General features: G+C 39.9%; 1 non-coding gene across 1 annotated transcript; it reads left to right on the top strand.

Moving 5' to 3' along the window:
• The first annotated feature begins 606 nt into the window (after positions 1–606).
• Positions 607–710, top strand: LOC148544482 (small nucleolar RNA R71). Its single transcript, XR_015900448.1, has one exon. It is a non-coding gene; the product is annotated as a small nucleolar RNA R71 (small nucleolar RNA).
• Positions 711–19,287: the final 18,577 nt, after the last annotated feature.

Raw genomic sequence — 19,287 nt, 5'->3', positions numbered from 1 at the left:
GATAGATCAGAGACTATGGTTGCTAATTCAGAGAAACTCTGCTTAGAATTCTTTGTCTGTTGCTCAGAAGATGATGGAAAAGGCTTGCTATTGCCAAACCTATTTCTCCTACCATTATTATTATGGAAGCCTTGTTGAGGCTTTTGTTGATCCTTCCATGAGAAATTAGGATGATTCCTCCATGAAGGATTATAAGTGTTTCCATAGGATTCTCCCATGTAATTCACTTTTTCCATTCCAGGATTCTCAGGGTCATAAGCTTCTCCTTCAAAGGAAGCTTCTTTAGTACTGCCGGATACAGCTTGCAATCCAGTCAGATTCTGAGAAATCATATTGACTTGCTGAGTCAATATTTTATTCTGAGCCAATATGGCATTCAGAGTATCAATATCAAGAGCTCCTTTCTTCTGAGTCATCCCATTATTCACAGAATTTCTTTTAGACGTGTACATGAACTGGTTATTTGCAACCATTTCAATGAGCTCCTGGGCTTCTGCAGACATTTTCTTCAGATGAAGGGATCCACCAGCAGAGTGGTCCAATGACATCTTGGACAATTCAGATAGACCATCATAGAATATACATAAGATGCTCTATTCTGAAAGCATGTCAGAAGGACACCCTCTGATTAATTGCTTGTATCTTTCCCAAGCTTCATAGAGGGATTCACCTTCCTTCTGTCTGAAGGTTTGGACTTCCACTCTGAGCTTGCTCAACTTTTGAGGTGGAAAGAATTTGGCCAAGAAAGTATTGACCAACTTTTCCCAAGAGTTCAGGCTTTCTTTAGGTTGTGAGTCCAACCATATCCTAGCTCTGTCTCTTACAGCAAAGGGGAAAAGCATAAATCTGTAGACCTCAGGATTAACCCCATTGGTCTTAACAGTATCACAGATTTGCAAGAATTCAGCTAAGAACTGATGAGGATCTTCCAATAGAAGTCCATGAAACTTGCAATTTTGCTGCATTAGAGAAACTAATTGAGGATTAAGCTTAAAGTTGTTTGCTCCAATTGCAGGAATTGAGATGCTTCTTCCATAGAAGTCAGAAGTTGGTGCAGTAAAGTCACCAAGCACCTTGACGAACGTGATTTTTGCTAGTAAAGAATTTGTAAAAATAGTCGCGTTGTAGATATAGTTTCTAAACCAACAGAAATCCCTTCGTACAAATGTTTTGGGTGTCACAAGTAACAAACCCCTTTTTAAATTGTTAACCGAAGTATTCAAACCTCGGTTCGTCTTCTCAAGGAACTGCAGGGAAGTATGTTCTTATTATTGGCTATAAAGATTGTAAATCGGGGTTTAGAGGATGAGAAGCAAGTGATTTAAATGACAAATAAAGTAAATGAAGAACAAGTAATTTAAATAGCAAGTAAATTAAATAAATGACTGTAAATAAGCTTTTGGCAAGGTATGAGAAATTAGAGGTCCTATCCTAGCTATCCTTATCAAAGATGACGATAATTGAATCTTAATTCCGCTTTGTTAACCTTTACTAAAGTAAAGGAAGGTCAAGGGATTAATTAATTGATCTTCGAATCCTATTTATTTCCTAAGAAAAGATTGGGATTATTGAAGCTCAAATTAACAAAGATAACAATTGTCAAGCATGTTTGAGTTTGATAGCTCCTGAGTTACTGATTTCTTAACCAAGACCAAAAGGTGGAAAAATAAATCTATCGAAATAAAAATGCCTTCAGATTGGGAATGACAGTAACATAAATAAAAGAAAGCGATATTAAACTGAAATACCTCAAATAACATTAATTCAAAATAGTAATCTGTAACATGGGAGTATTCATAAATTCAATTATAAAAGTAAACAAGCAACTAAAGCAATGAATAAAAGTAAAAGGGAAGCTTAAAGTAAAGGAATATTAAAACCTGAGATCGAGAGTTACTCCTAAAGAGAGAAGTCCTAAATCCTAATCCTAAAGAGAGAGAGAATCTCTCTCTAAACTAAATCAAAATCATTGAAAGTAAAAATTGGCGAGTTCTCTTGAATGGATGTATTCTCTCACTTCATTACCTCTGGTCTATGCCTTCTGGACTTGGATTTGGGCCAAAAAGGGCTTCAGAAATCGCTGGGAGCGTTTTCTGCAATTCCTGGTGCATGGCCTCTGTCACGCGTCCGCGTCATTCGGAGCTTTTCTTGCCACGCGGTCGCGTCAGTCATGCGATCGCGTCATGTGCATTCTGCTTAAGGCGCGCGGTTGCCTCAGTCATGCGACCGCGTCGCTGTTGATTCGCGCTTGGCACGCGTCCGCGTCACCCATGTGATCGCGTGGATGCCAATTTCTTCAGAAACTCCGTTTTGTACTTTCCTTCCATTTTTGTACGTTTCCTTTCCATCCTTTAAGTCATTCCTGCCTTAGAAGATCTGAAACTACTCAACACACTAATCACGGCATCGAATGGAATTAAAGGTGATTAAAATAATTAATTTAAAAGCATAGGAAACATGTTTTTCACATACATCACATAATAAGGAAGGGAAAGTAAAACCATGCAATTAACATGAATAAGTGGGTGAAGGATTGAATAAATCACTCAAACTAAGCATAAAATATATCATAAAATATGGGTTTATCAACCTCCCCACACTTAAACAATAGCATGTCCTCATGCTAAATCTAAGGTAATAAGTAAGGTTAAAGTGATGGAATGTCATGCAATGCAATCTAATCTAAATGCAACTACCTAAATGCATCATGCAATTCTAATTTTTATTTACTCACTTGTATATAAAGCTTACAGGTAGTTAAATTAATTCACATTCTCAAGGAGTCATATATGTATATATAGCCAAGCCTTAGATAATCAATAAGCACTTTTACAATTGAGATGGGAGAAAAAGCATTTTATGAACTTGCAAGACAATTAGATAATTTAAACAGAGATAAATGTTAATGAGCTATTGAACCCTCGCTGGATTTGTGTTTACTCTCTAGTCACTTAGTGTTTATTGGGTTAATCACTCTATTCCTCTTTTTATTCTTCCTTTCTATAACTTTGTTCTTCATCTAACCAATCAACAATTATAGAATACAGTCATACCAAAAATCATGAGGTCTTTAATTAAGGTTGTAATGGGGCCAAGGTAAAGGTAAGGATATATGTATAAGGCTAAGTGAGCTAATAAGTGAATCCTTAATTAGACTAAGATCTCACCTAACATACATACTTAGTAAAACAAAACTTTACCTATTTTCCCATATTTTCCCACTTTTGATGTTACATGCTCATGTTTCAATTTTTATTTTTATCCCATGTGCATTGCTTTTATTTTGCATTTCGAGAATTCTTTTGTATCCCGTTTATTAAATACTGAAAAATAACTTTTTTTTAATGTACATGGTAATTTAATCACTTTGATTTCTCATGAGCATGCTTCCCAAAATTTCTTATTTTGAGTTATTTTATTCTTTTCAATTTTTCTACCTCTTGTTTTTATCATCCATGTTCCCAATAGGTTTCCCATATTTAAACTATTCATAATTTGCTATCTTAAGCTAACCAAGGATTCAACTTGGGATTTTATTTTGTTTTTCTGCTTAAGGCTAGTAGTGTGGCTAAATAGAATAAAAGGGAATTTAAAGGCTCAAGGGGCTAACAAGGGTGATGTGAAAGGTAGGTTAATTTGGGATAAGTGAGCTAAAATCAAATGACGGCCTCAATCACTCTTTTGGTATGCATATCTATATTCTATATTCTATATTCTATAATTGGACATATAGATTAAAACAAAGTAAAGAACACCAGAATAAATAAGAAGGGCGGAACACAGGAATAAAAATTATGGTTTAAATATAACCATACAATTAAGCTCAAAACTCACAGGCTGTATGTTCTCTAGCTCAAAAATCATTTATCAGTTATGTATGTCATGCAGGTTTAGTTAAAAATTCCCATTATTCTCAATGTAAAACTTAAGGTGGCTTTAAAGTTCTAGTGTTCCTCCTTGATGAAATGTTGTTAACTAACTAACATGTAATTCTATATATACAAGGTGTGTGGATTGTTTCTATTAAGTTCAAGTTTCTAGTTTACTTCCTTTTTATATTTTCAATTTAAACTAAGCTATCTTATGCTAAAAAGGGTAAACTATACTAATTAATCCACAATTTTCTATAACTACTAAGTTAGAATTGCAACTAAACTAAATAACTAAAAATATGAACTAAAGTGCAAAATGCAGAAAACATAGTAAAAATACATAAAAATAACAATGTATCAGAAAATAAGAATAAAAATAAAAAGAAAAATACAGAAAAATATCCAAAATAAAAGAAAAAGAGTCTATAGTGGTTCACCAAAATAATACGCCAGAGATGGCAACCTCCCCACACTTAAAATGAAGCATCGTCCCTGATGCTCACTCAAGCAGGGTGTGAAGGGGTGTCATCACTGGAAGGGATGGTAGCTGGGGTCTCTGTGGTGGTGACTGGCTGAAGGTCTAGCTGCTGTAGAGGAGAGGCTGTCTGAATGGGGATCTCAGGGTCTACAGCCTGGATCTGATGTGAGACCTCTGCCTGTGGTACAGCCTGCTTGGTGTCTGCCTGCTCTGCCTCTCCCTGGGGATAGGTCTCTGCCTCGGGCGCATTCGCCTCCTCCTCAGAGGCCTCGGATGGTGTGTCAGGCTCGGAGGGGATGTCGCCGGATCGTATCATCAGCTTCAGGTGCTCATAGCGTCGCTTGTTGCGACGCTTCATCTGGTCAAGTCGTCGAAACAAGCAGTGCACCAGATGATAGACAGGCTATATGGCAGTTGGAGGTGCAGTGGTGGTGGCAGGGGTGGATGGTGCAGCGGTAGAGGAAGAGGGGCCGGCGGATAGTGTGGCTGTGTCAGCAGTGGCAGTCAGGAATGGAGGTTTGTAGCCCAAGGCCAGAAAGTTCCTGCTGTGCGGGATAATCTTCTTGCATTCTGCAGCAGGTGGCCTCTCATCAGCATCCTCCCATGGCACGTCAGCTCGACGCCCCAGTTGGGTAACCAGATAGGGAAAGGGAAGAGTGCCTCGGATGTGGACCCTGGCCATATAGTGCCGGATAAAGCGTGGCAGGTACAGGTCCTTACCCTCCATCACACACCATAGGACGGTGATCATAGCGGCTGGTATCTCAGTCTCGTGAGTACTCGGCATAATGTAGTTGCTGAATATCTGATGCCATAGCCGAGCCTCATCATTCAGGTAAATCCGCTTGATCCCTTTCGGCATGGTGGTGTTCTGACCCATGATCCAAGGAACTGATGGGTCAACGGCAATCCAGGCCTTGACTGCATCCCAGTCAAAATGCATAAAGCGCATATCCTCCTCAGCTTTCAGATAGCCATCTGTCTGATCAGTTCTAGGCAGAAGCTTCAGAACTTCTTCTATTGCCTCCTCAGTAACCAGAATCTGCTTTTCTCTAAGGTTCACTGCATCTAGGGAAGTTTTGAAGTAGTTGCAGTAGAATTTCCTAACCCAAAATGCATAACCTCAGTCAGAGGTCTCTCCAGAAAGAACCAGCCTCTTTGTTTGATTTGATCAGAGGTATATTGCTGGAGTTCTTCTGGGATCTTCAAAGTCCGCTCCAGGTATAAGTTCCTGGAGTTTGCAAACACCGGATACTTCAGCTCACAGTATCGATTTGCAAACTTTACTGGGTCATTGGCGGGAAGTAGCTGGTCGGCCTTCTCCTGCGGGGTAAAGGCTTTCTCCCACAAGGAGGCGTCATGCATGAGATCTATGATAGACATGGAGGCTTCTCCTCTTTTCCTTTTTGCCAGTAGTGGCCTTGCCTTTGCCTTTTCTATGGCTGGCAGACATCCTGTAAAGCAAAAAATCAGGATATATAAAAATAGGAAAGCAAATAGGCAAATAATCACAAGAAAACACAAAATGGCAAAGGAGCAATAGGATAATGAATATGAGTTAAGTAGATGTGCATTTAAGATTGTATAGGAGTGAAAAATTGGAAAAGAAGTGTTCACAATCCAAAATGTAATTGAATTCATGTTAAATAGAAAGATTAACATCATGCCTTGGTTAGAATGTTAAAAGAAAGTGAAAGAAAAGCAAAAAAAAAAGTTTTGAAAAGGTTAGGTTGGTTAGAGTTAAAATTAGTGAGTTAGTGAAAAATGGGTTAAAGTAAGAGGCATAATGAAAATAGTCCAAGTAACAAGTAATCACAGGTAGAAGCTATAAGTAACTCATATCCAAACAAGTAAAACAGTTTGATGATGATTCAAATAGAGATAGAGAAAGCAAAAATAGGAATCAAACATCAAGATTGCAGTTTAGGAACCAGGAAATCAAAAGGGATAAGAAAGCCTGCCTTGGCATTCATGGAATGGTTTGGTTAAAGCAATGGAGAACAGAGTTCAAAATTCCAAAACCAAAACATGAATGAAAGTCAAAAACAGTTTACAGAAATTTGGGCAGCATTCCGGCTAAAATTGGATTTTCCCAAAAAATAAACAACAATTAAACAGTTCATATAAATTAAAAAAAATCAAGCTGCAGTTACATATAATGAATATAAACATGAAAATTCAGTGTAAAGAGCAGCAATATACAAGAAATACAGCATATGAACAAGATCACAGCAACAGCAGATTTGCAAATTTGATAAAATAGAAACATGAACAGTGCAAGTAAACAGACCTAAATCCACTAACCACATCCTAGGCTACCTAACAACCTAAAATCCACTACAACATGCATATCTAACTAGCCTAAACATGAACATAAACGGAAAAATAAGAATAACTACGAATGGATAAAAGGGATTGCGTGTTGCGGAACCTGGAAGGCCGAATAAGGAGAATAGGCAGAAAGGTGGCTGGGGGTGGTGGGCACGGCAGCTGGCGGTGGTGGGAACGGCGGCGCGGCTGTTCGGGGCAGGGGGGAAGAGAGGGTAATGGGGGTAGGGGAAGGGAGGAGGAAAGGGGTGGTGTTGCTGGTGGAAGGGGGGTTGCGGTTGGGACGGTTGGCGGCGGTGGGTGGTGGCGCGGATGGGAGCAGTGGCAGAGGAGGAGGGAGAAAGAAGAAAGAGGAAGAAAGAAGGGAGAAGGAGGGAAGGGGGTGGGTGGCGGCGGCGTCTAGGTGGTCGGTGGCGTCTGGGTGGTGGCGCGGTGGTGGCTGGGTGGTGGTTGTGGTTTGGAGGAGGAGAAAAGGAAGGGGGTGGGGTTCAGAGGGGGCGCGAGAATAGGGTTTCGCGTGACCTGGGGGGTTATAATTTGAATCCACGCGGCCGCGTGGGGCACGCGGTTGCGTGGCTGGAGCGAAAAAGGTGGTTGACGCGATCGCGTGGATGACACGATCACGCGGAGGGCAAAAAGAGTAAATGATGCGATCGCATGGGGCATGCGATCGCGTCGCTGGAATTTGTGCTAAACACACGAATCCATCGTCGTTTTAGCGCAACTCTCTATCTCCTTTGGGGTGTTCGTGCAATCCATGCGACGCGGTCGCGTGGGATTGGTAGTGTGCGATTGACGCGATCGCGTGGGCCATTTGTGCAAAATGCACAGTGGCTGCACGATTCCAGCCTAACTTTCTGGATGTTGGATGTTTACGCCGATCTCCAGGTCACATGGCCGCGTAGATGATGCGGTCGCGTGGGAAGTGTAGTTCGCCATTTGACGCGATCGCATGGGTGATGCGGTCGCGTCGCACACCCTTTTTTTTTACGCATGAAAAATGCAGAATGCAATGATTAATGTGAATGCTATGCATGATCCCAGGTTTAATAAAATAAAATAAAACTCAAAAACAAAACTAAATAAAATTAAAAGTGTAAGAGGAACGATCATACCATGGTGGGTTGTCTCCCACCTAGCACTTTTAGTTAAAGTCCTTAAGTTGGACATTGGAAGGGCTTCTTGTTATGGTGGCTTGTGTTTAAATTCATCCAGAAATCTCTACCAATGCTTGGAATGCCAATAGCCTCTGGGGTCCCAAATTAGGCATGTAAAGCTTCTGAACAGCTTCAAACAGATTGTCAGGCTCCCGGGGTGATGAATGTCAGAATAGATTCCAGGATCCCAAGCCTTGTTTTTAGATCTGCCTCCGTCTTGATCTACATGTTTCCATCCGGGCGGTTTAGAAAGTAGATTCTCACCATGGTAACCAAACGCTTTCCGTGATCCATTCGATTGAACATGATACCAATTCGTGCACTTCAAGTTGAAGCGTGGAACCTTATTGAACCTTGTGCACCAGCTCTGAGCACGAGCCATTTCCCTCTTACTCTTAAAGCCGCAGAGAGCTCTAAGCTGGCCATCTATTTCAAGCAAACCATATTCAAGTGAAAAAGTAAAGTTAAAGGTTAAGGATTGTACCCACTTGAAGCTTGTATTAGGTGGTAATGGCCTTGGGATAGGTGTTTCCAGTGGTTCTGTAAGTTTTGCTCCCTGGTAATCTTCTGTGAATCCCTCCACTTCTTTGCAAGGGTCTTCAAACGCATCATCACCCTGGTCAAAGTCTTCTATGTCTTCCTCATCACTCGAGTCATAGATTGGAGGTTGAGAGAAATCTACCTCCGCATCATCCTCGTATTCACTTGGGGAAGATACTTCGATCTCAGAGAATTCACTTGCGGATGCAAGTTAGAAAACTCGACTTGTGACTATCATCATCAAGAGAATTTGCTTCTTGGATTATTCCGTCTGATTCTTCATAAACGATTTGCCTTGGGGATTGTGCGCTATCCTCCTTAGCATTAACTGTAATGTCCTTGACGGATTTCTCTTCAGCTCTGGATTTCCATGGAGGTTCAGCATCTCCTAGATCTTCAACCAACTCTTCTTCTTGTACAATGACAGCTTCTTCTACTTGTTCTAATACGAACTCATTCTCTGTCTTATCCACTGGCGTTTCTAGTATCTCCTTCATGCTACGCTCTTCATTAGATTGTCCACATGGGACAGTGGTTGGTCCTTGAACTCTCGAACGTCTAGAAGCTAATTGCTTTACTGCCTTCTCCAGTTGATGAAGGGTTGTTTAAAGTTGATTTACTGTTTCCTTGAGGCGAACTTCTGATTCTCGGGGTGATAGACTTGGATACGGCACAGGGGGAAGTGGTGGTGTTCGGGAGTGACTGGATTGGAACTGGGGGAGATGAGGATCATACAGTGGTGAATGGTGAAAAGGAGCTTGTGAGTGTGGTGGTATAAAGTTGCGTTGAGAGGATGGCCTATAAGCACAGGGTGGGGCTTATTGGTAAATACAAGGTTGTCCACCATGTCTATTTGCTTGGTATGCATTGTTAAATGGTCTTTGTCCATGATATCTTGGAGGGTGTTGTTGCCTAGAGGGTTGATCAGATCCTCTTGGCTCCATCCATCTTTGATTGCTCTGACCTTGATGTATGTTCCTGTTATAACTTTCATTCCTTTCAACAACATTAGAACCAAACTCAAAGTGAAAGGGGTGAGAATTCATAGTAGCTAAAAGAAATAAAGAGGGGAAAAAGAAAGACAACTAAACAAGTAAAAAGAAAAATATTTACAATAACCAATAATAAGGCACACGATTGCAGTTCCTCGGCAACGGCGCCATTTTTGACGAACGTGATTTTTGCTAGTAAAGAATTTGTAAAAATAGTTGCGTTGTAGATATTGTTTCTAAACCAACAGAAATCCCTTCGTAAAAACATTTTGGGTGTCACAAGTAACAAACCCCTTTTTAAATTGTTAACCGAAGTATTCAAACCTCGGGTCGTCTTCTCAAAGAACTGCAGGGAAGTATGTTCTTATTATTGGCTATAAAGATTGTAAATCAGGGTTTAGAGGATGAGAAGCAAATGATTTAAATGACAAATAAAGTAAATGAAGAACAAGTAATTTAAATAGCAAGTAAATTAAATAAATGACTGTAAATAAGCTTTTGGCAAGGTATGAGAAATTAGAGGTCCTATCCTAGCTATCCTTATCAAAGATGACGATAATTGAATCTTAATTCCGCTTTGTTAACCTTTACTAAAGTAAAGGAAGGTCAAGGGATTAATTAATCGATCTTCGAATCCTATTTATTTCCTAAGAAAAGATTGGGATTATTAAAGCTCAAATTAACAAAGATAACAATTGTCAAGCATGTTTGAGTTTGATAGCTCCTGAGTTACTGATTTCTTAACCAAGACCAAAAGGGGGAAAAATAAATCTATCGAAATAAAAATGCCTTCAGATTGGGAATGACAGTAACATAAAAAAAAGAAAGCGATATTAAACTGAAATACCTCAAATAACATTAATTCAAAATAGTAATCTGTAACATGGGAGTATTCATAAATTCAATTATAAAAGTAAACAAGCAACTAAAGCAATGAATAAAAGTAAAAGGGAAGCTTAAAGTAAAGGAATATTAAAACCAGGGATCGAGAGTTACTCCTAAAGAGAGAAGTCCTAAATCCTAATCCTAAAGAGAGAGAGAATCTCTCTCTAAACTAAATCTAAATCATTGAAAGTAAAAATTGGTGAGCTCTCTTAAATGGATGCATTCTCTCACTTCATAACCTCTGGTCTATGCCTTCTGGACTTGGATTTGGGCCAAAAAGGGCTTCATAAATCGCTAGGAGCGTTTTCTGCAATTCCCGGTGCGTGGCCTCTGTCACGCATCCGCGTGGGTCACGCGGTCGCGTCATTCAGGGCTTTTCTTGCCACGTGGTCGCGTCAGTCATGCGACTGCGTCATGTGCGTTCTGCTTAAGGCGCGCGGTCGCGTCAGTCATTGATACGCACAAAACTTGTCTCTCAAAAAATTTTCTTCGGCAAGTGTACCGAATTTGTCGTCAAGTAAAAACTCACAATAGAGTGAGGTCGAATCCTACAGAGATTGATTGATCAAGCAACTTTAATTAGAGGAATGTTCTAGTTGAGCGAACCAGAATTTGATTTGAGATTTGCAGAAAATTAAATGGCGGGAAAGTAAATAGCAGAAACAGTAAATGCTAGAAATAAAGAGCTGAATGTAAATGGCGGAAAGTAAATTGCAGAATCTTAAACGGGAATGGGGTAATTGCTCATAAAAGTAAATGGTAGAAATTAAAGAGAATGGGTAAGATCAGAAATAGGGAATTCATTGGGCTCAGGAGATGTTGCATTCTCCGGATGAAGTTCATTTTCATCTCTTCCTCAATCAATGCATTCATTGATCTCCTTGGCAATCTTAAGTGATCGAATTCCAATTTCTTGGTAATTCAGTCTCTCAAATCTTGATCAATAGCCAATTCCTTGGTCAATTGCTCATGAGAAGAGATGAAGTATGGTCACTGATTATCCCACATGCATTTCCCAAATCAAGTGTTGGTAGGATTTTAGTCACATATCCATCCAAACCCAATTTGGTCTAGCATGAGAAAGCATTTCTAGCATGATCTCTTCATTCCTCATTCAAGGTTCAGAAGAGATCCAAGTATGAATAGCTTCTTTTCCAAGATAACTATCCAATTGGATGAAGATCGAAAGCTTTCTAGTAAAATTAAGAGAAAAGATAGAAGAAGGAGAATGAAAACTAATATTGATCCATCAAATTACAACAGAGCTCCCTAACCCAATGAAAGGGGTTTAGTTGTTCATAGCTCTGGAAAATGAAAACCAAGATGGAGAATACATGATGAAAGTAAAACTAGAAGTGCAGAGAAAGTAAAATACAGAGAGTAGTTCTATGCCAAAGGCTCCCTAAAGTTTCCAAATCCCTAACTAATTCAAAGCTACTCCTATATATACTACTCTTCTCATCTCCTAGTTGGCTCTTCAAGTCTTGGGTATGGGCCTCTGAATCTTGAGTTTGAAGCATTTATCCTTTTCATTGGGCTTAGCTTTGCTTGCAAAGAGAAAAGGTGAAGTAGGCAGGGACTTTGACTCAGGACGTTAGTGGTGTCAACGTTAAGTGAAAGTGTGGGTTCGAGAACGTTAGTGACAATCACCTTTTTCACTAACGTTCCTAACCCAAATATGATCACGTTGACTTCAACGTTAGTGTCACTAACGTGACCACTAACGTTGCCTCTTAGTCCTTCGCACATGTTATTGGGACTTACCTTTCCCAATAACGTGGAGAGTCCTCCCTTGTCCCTACGTTAGAGTCTACGTTAACTAGGTTAACGTGGCTTCTAACGTAGCAGTGCCAATTCTTCGAGAACGTTAGTAACACTTACCTTTGTCACTAATGTTCCAATGTGCCCCTATTTCCTACGTTAGAGTCCACGTTAACTACGTTAACGTGGCTTCTAACGTAGTCATGCTAGCCATCTCCAATGTTACTGATAATGGTGAGTGTCACTAACGTTGGCTCATCATCTCTTTATCGACGTTAGCTTCGACATTAACTAAGTTAACGTGGGAGTTAACGTTGCTCATGGTGGCTCTTGGTGGTTCACCCCAACGTTAGTGACAAAGGTAAGTGTCATTAACGTTGGCTATCAATTGCTCTCTCCACGTTAGCTTAAGTTAACGTGGGAGTTAACGTGGCTTATGGAGGCTTGGCCAACGTTAGTGACAAAGGTGAATTTCACTAACGTTGGCCTCTCTTTTGCTTCTTAACGTTAGAGTCCACGTTAACTAAGTTAACGTGGCTCTTAACGTGGCCACTTATGAGCTTGGTCCAACGTTAGTGACAAAGGTAAGTGTCACTAACGTTGGCTCCATTTTCTTTCTTCCACGTTAGAGTTCACGTTAACTTAGTTAACGTGACTCTTAACGTGGGTTATGATGGCTTCGAGGGCGTTATTTGCGATTACTTTTCTCATTAACATTGCAAGCGAGCTCCTATTCCACGTTAGTAGTCACGTTAGTTAGACTAACGTGGCTGCTAACGTGGTTCTTCCTTGCTTCCTTTGTCCTGAAATCAAGCAACAAAGTGCATCAAAGTTCTAGTCCAAGTCATGAGTCATGCATCATCCAATTTGTCATATAATTCATGCAAAATCCTCATAAAATCATGTAAAGTGCACAATGTATGCTTGAATCAAGATGTGAGTGAATATCTACCCAAACTAGCTTATTTTCTAAGAAAATGCATGAAACTACCTTAAAAACAGTAAAGAAAAGGTCAGTAAAACTGGCCAAAATGCCCTGGCATCACAACACCAAACTTAAAGCTTTCTTGTCCCTAAGCAAGTACTGGAACAAGAGAATGATGAATGGATTGCCAAGAGAAAATGAGTCATTCTTGTGGAAGTCATTTCCCTGGTTTTATGGTGGTTTCATGCATAGCAACTTAGGTTCATTCCTTCACTGGCCTTCAGACCTTTATCATGTTCTAGAATACTCACTTGATTGCATCCCATGAGACTTTTATTCATTGATCCTTTTGTTGTCATTTCAGGGCTTATTTGTGTTCTTAGGCTAAGTGCTCTGTAAGGAGGCAACTCTTTAGAATAAGCTTTCAGCCAACACTCCTGAACCAGTTGGTTCAAGGTGCTAGGTGTTGAAGCACCCCTAAGGACTTACTTCCTCAAGTCTCTCCCCCATACATACACACCACAGGCACATGGTTTGTTTATTTTCTTTCCTTGAGGTCTTGGTGTCCAGCACCTCTTTGGGTTACTAAATGTTCTGTAGCAAAGATTGCTCTTGATAGTGGACTTTCAGCTGATAATCCCGGGTTAGTTAACCCAAGTTACCATGTGATAAAGCACCCCTGAGAGCTTAGTAATCCAAGCAGATCCTTGGTACAGGAACACCACAGACACATCCCTCAAGACTCAAACCCTTGGTGCCTAACCTCTTTTCTTGCTATTTTTCTTTTATTCTTCACTTTAATTGTTTCTTTCCCTTTTTCTTATTAGGATCTTGTTATTTAGCTAGTCTCATGGGGTGTGTTCAAAGCATATGATTTAGGACAGATAGTTGTCTTCCCACCTTGTTGGTGAACCAACTTAGCTAACTTATGACTACACCACAAACTTAGGAACTTACTCCATAGTATGAACTCCACTCTGGTCTTTTATAAAACACTCATTCTCTTTCCATTTGATTCAAAAGGACAAGCATACAAGTAAGTAAGGAAATGATGCGGTAATGACATTCAGACTAGCAATCCTAGACCTAATCAACGAAAAACTTAAAAGACAGAATTTAAAAGGGTTCCAACTAACGAGTAACTATTAATCAAAAGTGCATTCGGACTTCCAACTTTCAACATTCTAAGTACATGGAATTAAGTAACAATACAACCTTCGGGTGATGATTTCTAGTCGCCCTCTTTTTGTCATCATCCTAGTCTTTGCTACCTCACTTCCTTGGGTGAAGGTGCACCATTTCCTCATAAGATTCCTGCAAAGTTATTGGAAGTTGCTTGTTTCCAAAGCACTTGAGAAATAGTTAGCTTGCATGTATGCTTGTGACTTCTGAACTTAATTTGGTGTGTGAACACCAAACTTAGTTCTTTGTCCAGTGCAAAACCTTGCATATATGCAGAGAACCTCATATCTTGTTATTAACAAAACAATTATTAACTAAAGTCTAACTACATCTAAGTGGTTTCCCTTGATTGGTTGGAGCTAGCAATGTGCTTTGGGAGTGGAGTGTGATTCTAACTAAGATCCTTTGGTGGAACACCAAACTTAGAATTACACTTTCACTCTTGGATTGTTTTGGTGTGGAACACCAAACTTAGCTCCTCGCAATACATGGGAAACAACTTGTGACCTTTATTGAAATAAAGATGAAAAGGAAACTACCTGAGGTTGGGTTGCCTCCCAACAGAGCGCTCTTTTATCGTCGCTAGTTCGACGATTCCTCAATTACTTGAGATGATACTTTACTCTGGGGTTTTCCCCTATGTTGCCCATATAATGTTTGAGTCTTTGTCCGTTCACAGTGAACGTCCACTCTGAACCTTCATCCATGATTTCTATGTGCCCATATGGCGAGACCTTTGTGACAAGGAAGGGTCCTGACCACCTTGACTTGAGTTTGCCAGGGAACAGTCTCAATTTGGAGGTGTAAAGGAGTACTTGTTGCCCCTTTTCAAAACTCCTTGGTGCCAGATGCAGGTCATGTCTTCTCTTCGCCTTTTCTTTATAAATCTTGGCATTTTCATAGGCTTGAGATCTAAATTCCTCCATCTCTTGCAGTTGCAGGATCCTCTTTGCACCAGCAGCAATACTGTCAAAATTTAGTATCTTGAGAGCCCAGAGAGCTTTGTGTTCCAGCTCCAGTGGTAAATGACAAGCTTTCCCATACACCAGTTGATATGGGGACATTCCAAGTGGAGTTTTGAATGCTGTTCTGTATGCCCAAAGAGCATCATCCAGCTTCTTTGACCAATCCTTTCTTGATGCACCCACAGTCTTTTCCAGAATCCTCTTTAGCTCTCTATTGGATATCTCTGTTTGCCCACTTGTTTGGGGATGGTAAGGCATGGCCACCTTGTGTTTTACCCCATATCGTAGGAGAAGAGCTTCTAGTGGTCTGTTACAAAAATGGCTCCCTCCATCACTGATGAGTGCTCGTGGGACTCCAAACCGGCTAAAGATATTCTTCCTGAGGAAGTTTATGACCACCTTGTTATCATTCGTTGGGGTTGCAATAGCCTCTACCCACTTTGAAACGTAATCCACTGCTACCAAGATATACTTGTTTGAATATGAGGTTGGGAAAGGTCCCATGAAATCGATTCCCCATATATCAAACAGTTCCAGTTCCAAGATGAAATTTTGTGGCATCTCATTTCTTTTGGGCAAGTTTCCAGATCTTTGGCATTCATTGCAGCTCTTTACTAGTTTTTTGGCATCCTTGAAAAGGGTGGGCCAAAAGAATCCGCTTTGTAACACCTTTGCTGCAGTTCTGTCCCCTCCAAAGTGGCCTCCATAGCATAAGCCGTGGCAATTCCATAGGACCTCTCGTCCTTCTTCTTCAGAAACACATCTTCTAAGGATTCCATCTGAACACTTCTTGAAGAGATATGGCTCATCCCAGACAAAGTATTTTGCATCATTCATGAGCTTCTTTTTTTGATGTTTATTGATCTCTGGAGGTAAGGCCCTAGTTGCCTTGAAGTTGGCAATGTCTGCGAACCATGGTGCTTTCTGAACTGTCATCAGCTGCTCATCAGGGAAGAGCTCGTTCACACTTGTATCATGTGTTCCACTTTCCTCATGAGGGATTCTGGATAGGCGATCTGCTACCTTGTTCTCTACTCCTTTCTTGTTTCTGATTTCAATATTGAATTCCTGCAACAATAATATCCATCTTATTAGTCTTGATTTTGATTATTGCTTGGCAAACAAGTATTTAAGTGGTGTGTGATCTGTGAAAACAATCACTTTAGCACCGATGAGGTACGATCTAAACTTGTCAAATGCAAAACTATTGCTAGCAACTCCTTTTCAGTAGTGGTATAATTTCTTTGAGTATCATTGAGGACTTTGCTAGCATAGTATATCACATGGACTAAGTTATCTTTCCTCTATCCTAATGATGGTACTTTTGTGGAAAACTGAATTTCCAAAACACCCAAAACTAACCGGCAAGTATACCGGGTCGCATCAAGTAATAAAACTCACGGGAGTGAGGTCGATCCCACAGGGATTGATGGATCAAGCAACTTTAGTGGGTGATTAGTTTAGTCAAGCTAACATTGAAGTGAAATTTGATGGAATGTAGCCAACAGAAAGTAAATGGCGGTGAATTAAAAGTTGCAGAAAGTAAATGAGCATAAACGTAAAGGGCAAGGAATGTAAATTGCAAGAATCTTAAATGACAAGAAATGTAAATTGCATGAATTGTAAAAGGGGGCTGGGTGCAGGAAAATTAAATGAAAGCAGTAAATTAGAACTCAGATCAATTGCAGAAAATTTAACTTGCAGGAAAAATAAATTGGAAGCAATGCAACAGAAAGTAAAAATTGCAGAGAAGGAAATTATAGCAGAAAGGTAAATCAGCAAGAAAGCTCAATTCAATTATGAAATATAAAAAAAACAAGTAAAGATCTCAGGGGATCAAAGAGACTAGAAAACAAGTCTAGATCTCAATTCCTTCCTTGATCCAACAGAGAACAAATTGCAGATGAAAGAAAGATGAAGGTAGTAAATGAAAGCTCAAATTCAATTCTCAATTCTCTAAGATTATGCAGAAGAACAAAGAGATTTTAGACCAAGTGAAACAGAATTCCTTCAACTCTTGATCCAAAATTCAAAACAAAGAGAAAAACTAAAGAGAGAATTCTCTATTCCTAATGCTCCCTAATGGAGCCAGCCTCCTTACTCTCTAATGGAGCTCCCCTATCAGTCCCCCCCTAATGAGATGGAATTGATGCCTTTATATAGGATTTTTACAAATGAAAATGAAAATGAAATTGAAATTAAAAACAAATTACAATTGAATAAAATTCCTAATCTAGCTTCTCTGTGTGCCTTTGAGTGATGGTAATGGGCTTAGCTTGCTTTGGATTTGAGGAAGAATGGATCTGGATGGCCTTGATGGAATTGGGATCATTCCCGTTTGAGTCAACGTTTGAGGCAAACGTTGACTCAAACGTCTTGTAATGGCATGATGCAGAATGGGGGTTTGCTGTCACTCACGTTTGAGTTCACGTTTGAGGTCAAACGTGAGCTCAAACGTTAAGTCCTCCAGGGTGTGTTTTTAAAGTTCAAGTCTTGGGATGCTTCTTTGTCCTCTTGTCAACGTTGCCAATTTCATGCCCACTATAGACTATTATATATGGTTGGAAAGCTCTGAATGTCAGCTTTCCAACGCAACTAAAATCACCTCAATTAGACATCTACAACTCAAGTTATGCTCCTTTGAATAGGACAGGGTTGCTGGCTTTGGTGTGCAACGTTTGAGGCGACGTTTGCCTCAAACGTGGACGAAAACGTCAGGTTTTGGAGACTCAAATGCATTGTCCACCCCATACTATTATATATTGTTGGAAAGCCCTGAATGTCTACTTTCCAATGCCATTGGAAGCGCATCATTTGGAGCTCCACAGCTCGAGTTATACTCCGTCGAAGGTGTAGAGGTCAGTTGGCCTCACTGCAGGTTGCCACCATGTTCATTTATGCATATTTTGGGGCAGTTTTCTCCCTCAATTTTAGTGTCCACCATGCAATGCCATATATGCTTGGAAAGCTCTTGATTCCTACTTTCCATTGCTTTTTGAATCACCTCATTTGGAGCTCTGTAGCTCAAGTTATTCTTGTTGGAAGTATGCCCCCTTCATGCTGTTTGGCGCCAACGTTTGACCTCACGTTTGAGGCAAACGTTGGCTCAAACATTGCTGCCTCCAGGGATGCCATTTCTCTTGGTATTCCTTAGCCAACGTTTGACCTCACGTTTGAGGCAAACGTTGGCGCAAACGTTGAGCTCCTAGGTGGCTGTGCTGATGAAGCTTCCTTGATTTGGTCATGGGCCACGCTTTTAAAAGCGTGGCCTAAGGCTCCAAAGTGTGCTCCAACTTCAAAGTGTGCCCAAAATTCCTCTTTTCTTCTTTTTAGCTTATTTTGTGCTCTTTTTGCTTCTTTTTCTTCTTATTTCCTACAAAGTTTATCAAATCAAAAGATCAAAGAAATATACTATTTAAGCACCAAAGAATGCAATATTTAAGCACTAATCATAAATTTCTTGTATGAAAAAGCATAGAAAAACATGACATGGTGACATGTCATCACAACACCAAACTTAAACCTTGCTTGTCCCCAAGCAAGAAAAGAATCATGCATTTAAAGATTGACAATCCAAGGTAAGAAGAGTAGCAACTCAATTTTCATGGTGAGCTAGTTTTCTAAGCATGCTACAATCACAAAAGAGATGTAAATGATGGATGTTTCTATCTAGCTCAATTTATGAAATCCTTCTCTTATATTTCTTCCTTGAAACAAGCTTTTGATTTTTCTTATTAGCTTCTCCTTTTGGGTGCTTTGCCCCATGAGTTAATAACAAAGCTACGACTTCTAAATGCTTTGTTTTCAAGTATTACCACTTGATACATAAGCACCACAAGCATTTGATTAGAGGACTTCATTAAGCTCATTTTTCTTTTCTTTTCTTGACTCTCTAATCATTGATGCTCAAAGCCTTGAGCTTTGAGGGAGTGCTTTTGCACTTTGAGCCTAACCTTGACTTCTAAGTGTTTTGTTTTCAAGCATTTGGCTTGATACATAAACACCACAAGTACTTAACAAATAAATTGCCATTGGTACTCAGAGCCTTCAGCTTTCTCATTCTTTCCCTTTTTCTTTTCTTGCTTTATTTTGCATTTGCTTCTTCAAGGTTTTCATGATTTTAAAAGATTTCACAAAACGTGCTAGATGAAAACTTCAATTAAATAAAATCTAATGCAATTAAGCAACAATCAAACATACTA

The sequence above is a fragment of the Arachis ipaensis genome, chromosome B9, assembly GCF_059453495.1.
Source record: "Arachis ipaensis isolate K30076 ecotype BB chromosome B9, ASM5945349v1, whole genome shotgun sequence".
Lineage (NCBI taxonomy): Eukaryota > Viridiplantae > Streptophyta > Magnoliopsida > Fabales > Fabaceae > Arachis > Arachis ipaensis.
The sequence above is the reverse complement of the archived record's forward strand: the minus strand, read 5'-3'. Positions and strand labels throughout refer to the sequence as shown.